This window comes from Vombatus ursinus, unplaced genomic scaffold (genome assembly GCF_900497805.2).
Source record: "Vombatus ursinus unplaced genomic scaffold, bare-nosed wombat genome assembly UNPS02014841.1, whole genome shotgun sequence".
Lineage (NCBI taxonomy): Eukaryota > Metazoa > Chordata > Mammalia > Diprotodontia > Vombatidae > Vombatus > Vombatus ursinus.
This window is the reverse complement of record NW_020954619.1, coordinates 7349308-7355763: the sequence shown is the minus strand read 5'-3', so window position 1 is coordinate 7355763 and position 6456 is coordinate 7349308. Positions and strand designations below refer to the sequence as shown.

Genomic DNA, 6456 nt, shown 5'->3' with positions numbered 1-6456 from the left:
AGAAAGAAAGAAAGAAAGAAAGAAAGAAAGAAAGAAAGAAAGAAAGAGAAAGAAAGAAAAAGACCTTTATTAATTAGGTAGTGTTTGAGTTGAGTCCTGAGGAGAACCAGAGCGTCCAAGGGAAGAGGAAAAGAGGGAGCACATTCCAGAGATAGGAAACAGCCAGTGCAAAGGCATGAGTCAACAACTAGGTCAGTATGGCTGAAACTGGTATCTGAACAAGTGAGTGAGTTGTAAGAAGACTGGAAAGATGGTGAGGGATGGAATTGTAAAGAGCTTTAAATGCCAAACAGAGAACATTATATTTGATGCTAGAAATACTAGGTAGTTACTGGAGTTTCTAGAGTAGGGGGTGATATGGTCAATCTGCATTTTAGGAAAATCATTTTGGCAACTATGGAAAGCAATCATGACCCAGATTACTTGGGCAAATGATCGGTTTGGACAGAGCTATAACTCAAGCAAGGCAAACAGGGTTTTGAACCAAGGCATTAACAGGAAGTATATGTACTTTGTCAGCAACAGAGACCTCCCACCTTGTTAGCAAGAATAATTACTTAAAATGGGAAGCTTCCAGATGGCAGGCTGAGGTTAGCTCCTTCCAGCTCCACCCTGTTTCCTCTTCCTTCCCTCTCCTATGAGGCAGCCTTCCCAGCAACGGTTTTTTGCTGCTGTCCTGGGGTCATCTCTGTCTCCTGCTCCACACCACCTCTACCCCAGTTAAAGGCGTACTTCTCATAACTTGCTTCCAGCACAGTTTAAGATATTTGCCCTTGAAGGAAAAACTCTCAGAGCTTTGGTTTTGGCTCACTGAATATCATCACCCAATCAATTTAGGCACTAGAACCCCCTGCATCTTACTAGGACTACAAGACTAAAAAGAAAAAATTTAGTAACTGAATGCCAGAATTCCCATAAACTTCTTGGGGTTAAATATAAAAACACTCATTATTTCCTGGGAAATAGAATATTTTCCTGAGAAATTTTGGAACACAGAAGCTCTGGGTAAATAGGGCTCAAACCCTAGGATGAAAGGTTTCTAACAGAAAAATAAATAATATTAGCATTTACATAGTGCTTTGAGGTTTGCCAAGCACTTTACAAATATTATCTCATTTTATCCTCATAACAATTCTGGGAGGTAAGTGCTGTTATTGTCGTCTCCATTTTACAGTTGAGGAAACAGAGATTAAGTGACTTGGCCAAGGTCACACACTTAGCAAAGTATCCAGGGTAGGATTTGAGCTGTCTTCCTGACTTTAAGCCCAGTACTCTATCCACCATGCCACCTAAGTGGCTGCCTTTTATAGAATGATCTACTATCTTCAGGTGCTTCACGAACAGCATATCATTTGAACCTCAGAACAACCTCATAAGATTGGTAGTGGGGGGTAGGGGAAGGAATCAGAACCACATCAATTATTGGTGATGATCAGCTTGCTTGAGAGGCAGCATAATATAATGGCTAGGGAGTCGGTCTGAGAGTCAAAGTGACCTCTGTTTGGGTCTGTTGGGTTCTGACACATCGCGGCTGTAAGGGTAAGTCCCTTATCCTCTCAGGAGTCCAGGGAACCCTCCAAGATTGGAAGCTATAGACTAGTAGCCGATCTGTATGGGTAGAAGGAATTTTCTTGTGACGAACTTCCTACATCAATGAAATCACATATCCAAACCAAAGTAAAGAAATCCACTTGCTTACAATGAAGTAGTATGGTCCATCACTGAAAATCTTGTCATTAATTCGCACAGATGAACTTGGAAAAGATGGTCTGATAAATGCTGCTAATGCATACAGATCTTTGAAAATCACCAGAGTTAATGGTGATATCTTTGCTAACTTGGTGATTGACGTGATACTTGGTTTTAAATATGCACGTGTGAAAGGTCTGACTCAATTTCCAGGCAACTTTGTTCATGTTTTGATGACCCATCGGTGAAGTCAGGAGAGAACGGTTATTAAAGGCTATAAAGTAATGATAATAGCTAGCATTTATATAACACTTTAAGGTTTGCAAAGTGCTTCAAATCAACCAATCTTCACAACAACCTCGTGCAGGAGGTGTATTATTATCCCCCTTGAACAAATAAGGAAACAGAGACTGAGAGAGGTCAAACAACATACCTAAGGTCACACAGCCAGCAAAGCATGCCAGGCAGGACTTGAACTCAAGTCTTCTAGACTCCAAGCCCAACACTCTATCCACTGTGCCATCCTAAGTGTCTAGTGGCATCACAGGATAAGATTCAAGGAGTTTGGGGGCAACTAGGTGGCACAGTGAATAGAGCACCAGCCCTGAAGTCAGGAGGACCTGAGTTCAAATCTGGCCTCAGACCAAACACTTGACACTTACTAGCTGTGTGACCCTGGGCAAGTCACTTAACCCCAATTGTCCCAAAAAAAAAAAAAAAGATTCAAGGAGTTTGAACTCTTAACTATTCCTAATTTCCTTATTTCTGTTCAATGCATCACCGTTCTTCCAGTCAGTCCAGATTTGCAACACCAGTCATTCTCAATTCTTCCCTCTTGCTCTGCCCTCTACTCAACAATATTCTAGCTGGCCAAAAGCTGATTGTTAAATTTTCATTGTAAGCATTTACACCTCAAAAATAGGCAAACACTATGAATCTGAGTTTGATTTACTGATTCATCAACTGTCCAGACTTTAAAAAATTATGTAGAAAATGTTAATCATGCAGATTAAACATATTAGAGTGATGTGCTGTTGTAGAGAGCTGGTTGTTAAACATTTACCAGCACACAACCGTCACTCTAATTCAGGCCCCGTCACCTCCTACCTGAATTATTGTAATAGTCTCCTAAGTGATCTTCCACGTCTAGTCTCTGCCCTTTCCGATCCATCTTACACATGGCTTCTAAATTGATATTACTGAAGCACGGGTATAACCATTTTGCCCTCTTGCATTTAGAATAAAATACAAACTCTTTCCGTTTGTCATTTAAAGCACCCCCTACTATGGCTTCACCAAACTGACCTACTTATGGTGCCTCAATTATGGCCCTTCAGCTCCCATTTTCATTCCTTTGCAATGCCTTCTTGCTATGTGTATGTTCAGCTGTTTTCAGTCATGTCCATCTCTTCATGACCCCATTTGGGGTTTTCTTGGCAGAGATACTAGAATGGTTTGCCATTTCCTTTTCCAGATCATTCTGCAGAAGAGGAAACTGAGACGAACAGGATTAAGTGACTTGCCCAGGGTCACACAGCTAGTAGCTACACGAGGCTAATCCTGATCCCCCAGTTGCTAGTGCTCCCCCTGCCTCTCAGGCCTCTTAAGTGTGTATTTCATATTTAGTTCTCAGGGTATACACAGCAACTGACTCATAGTAATCAGTCAATCAGTCAACAGACATTTATTAAGCGCTAACTATATACCTGTCAACATACTGAGCACTGGGGATAAATACAAATGGAGAGACAGGAAGACAATTCCTGCCCTCCAGGAGCTTACATTCTAATGGAGGAAGATAGCACATAAAATAAAGCTAAAAAGGGGGTGTGGGGGTGAGTAGGGAGAGAATTTACTGTTGGAGCATGGTAGAGAAAATCCTATGGAAAACAGTCATCAGTGGGGCCTGGAGAGAGATAAGGACACCTTCAGCCTGGACTTCCTCCTTAAATTGAGAGCTCTGGGAAGAAAAAGTCAATCAGAAGCCAAGTCCATAGGATAGAGAGTACTATAACAATAATAATAATACCTAATATATAGTGCTTACTATGTGCCAGGCACTGTGTTAAGTGCTTTATGATTATTATCTTATTTGATCCTCACAATAACGCTGGGAGGTAGGTGCTATCATTATCCCCATGTTACAGAGGAGGAAACTGAGGCAAACAGAGATTGAGTGACTTGCCCAGGGTCACACAGCTAAGAGGTGACTGAGGCTGGCTTTGAATCCTCATGTCTTCCTGATTCTAGGAAGACCTATCCGCTCTATCCATTACTTTTTGTTGTTCAGTCATTTTTTCAATTGTATCTGACTTTTCATGACCCCTTGTGGGGTTTTCTTGGCAAAGACACTGGAATGGTTTGCCATTTCCTTCTCCAGCTCATTTTACAGATGAGGAAACTGAGGCAAGCAGGGTTAAGTGACTTACTTAAGGTCACATAGCTAGTAAGTCTCTGAGGACAGATTTTAACTCAGGTCTTCCTGACTTCAGGCCTCGCTCTCTACCCACTGCACCACCTAGCTAAGCAACCCTGGAATAGAATTAATTTCCAGGGTGGAGAGGTTTCTATGGATGGTAGAGAAAGTCTAATGCAGATGAGTCAGCAGCGTAACCTGGAGAAGGATGAAGGCTTCTCTTTATTTCTGTTTCTTAGCAGACACCTGATAAATGCTTGTCAAATGAATGAACGATTGTAGGTGTTATTGGCCCCATTTTACAGATCTAGGTCTAGAAACATTAAGTGACTTGCTCATAAAAACACAAATAAATAAATCCAGAAGCAGAATTTGAATCCATCCTGCTTCTGCCTCCAAGTCCAGCGTTTTTTTCTACCAAACCATGTAGAAGATAGCAAAGGGGATGACAATCCAAGGTTCCCAGTTAATGTATCACAGTTTCCTTTTCTACCCCCAAATTTCTGAATAAAAATCAAAACAAGCCATGGCACTTCCCCCTAGCACAGTACCATACATATGGCAATGGCCAATGAAGAAGACAGCCCTTGGCAGGCAGGAAGCTTGCCCCTCTCCACTCTTTAGCCCTTCCCTGAATCCTAGCTGGGAAGGCCTGATCACTGCCCATTGGTCAGACAGGGTTCCACAGAGGAAATATGCCTGCCATAAAGAGTCAAACTGTCACTGCATTCCCTCATTGGCTTAAAGACCCTAGATGGGATCCACAAGTATCACATCTTCTATCTTGGGGGCTGCAATCTCAAAGCATCTCCTCTATCAGTAAGTTTAATTCTTTTTCTTTAAGGGCAAAAAAGTAATATAGGCAGGGGGTGCCTAGAAGCAAGAGACCCTGGAGGGCTTCTAGTCCCATCATCTCTATTGTCATATTTGATCCCCAAACCATCCCAAAAAGGTCAGTGGGATTCTGTTATTTCTCATCTTTACAAAGAAGGAGATTTAGGCAGTGAGAGTCTCAGTAATTCACCTACCATCATATAGCTGGTGAGCCCAGAGACGAAACAACAGCAGACAGCAGAGGCATCCAGGCGCTCAATACCCTACAGGCACTCATGCATTGGAGACAACTCATACTGTTGAGTGAAAAAGTGGGAGCAGCTCACCTCTGAAATCAGCCCCTGCTACAAATCAGGGCTTGAATTATTGTGTTGTTGATTGTCTACCAGGGGTGGCCTCAAGGCCACATGTGGCTCTCTGGGTCCTCAAGTGCGGCCCTTTGACTGAATCCAAACTCCACAGATTCAGTCACGGATTTCACAGAATTCACAGATTCAGTCAAAGGGCTGCACTTGAGGACTTAGAGGGCCACATGTGGCCTGGAGATCACAAGTTCCCCAGCCCAGGTAGACTTTTAAAAGTGATGGATAAAATGTAAGTAATGCAGAATAAACTTTAAAATGTGTCATACAGGAGCAGCCAGGTGGTACTGTAGATAGAGCACCCACCCTGGAGTCAGGAGAACCGGAGTTCAAATCTGGCCTCAGACACTTACTATCTATGTGACCCTGAGCAAGTCACTTAACCCTGATTGGCTAAAAAAAAAAGTGTCATACATACTTTTTTTCCCTGAGAGGGGTTGTTAAACATTCATTTCCCTGTACACCCCTGACTGATAACGTTGTCCAGCACTCAGAATCTTCTGAGTACTGCTGAGCCCTTTTGAAATTATGAACCAAGAGTTAAAATCATCAGAAATATTAGTTACTTCACGAGTCAATAATGTTTCATAGGGAAGGAAATAGCTGCTCTTCCTTCCAATCCCTTGTAGCAGGACCATTTCACAGAAGCTGAGAGCTAGAAGGCTGTGTGTCTATTTGGTGCAAGGAGTTCTTGGTCATGTATGAATTAAATGGCCTCTGACACTCCTTCCATCAGAGGCAGCCATACAGTGAAATTAGGAGGGACAAGAGGAATACGTTCTTCCCAGTCTTCTATTCTGGGTCTTTCAGGTAGCTAAGTTAGCTCACAGTTCTGTGATAATGGTATATGTTGTCAAGTCCTGAACAACTTATACCAACTGTCGGCACAAACAGGAAAGGAACAGACAAGGCTTTTACATCAGATTCTAGCTATAGAGCCAGTAGAGACCTCATTAGTCTTGGGTTGGAATTCCATTAGTGAATCATCCTTTGTGTTAAACACTGCCTTCTCTTCTTTTAAAATCTAAGTACTCCCAGAGTGTAAAAAGACACCACACATGAATTTAGTACCACCTGGAAAGTCTAGGGCAGCTTGCTGTGTCTTGGGCAGGATGGTATGGGTTGGTAGAGTGGAAAGGATGCTAGAGTTGGTTT

At 42.4% G+C, this 6456-nt stretch overlaps 1 protein-coding gene across 1 annotated transcript in view; it reads left to right on the top strand.

Moving 5' to 3' along the window:
- The window catches only part of PCSK2 (proprotein convertase subtilisin/kexin type 2), a 311848-nt gene that overhangs the window by 215335 nt on the left and 90057 nt on the right, over positions 1-6456 (top strand). The window lies entirely within an intron of this gene.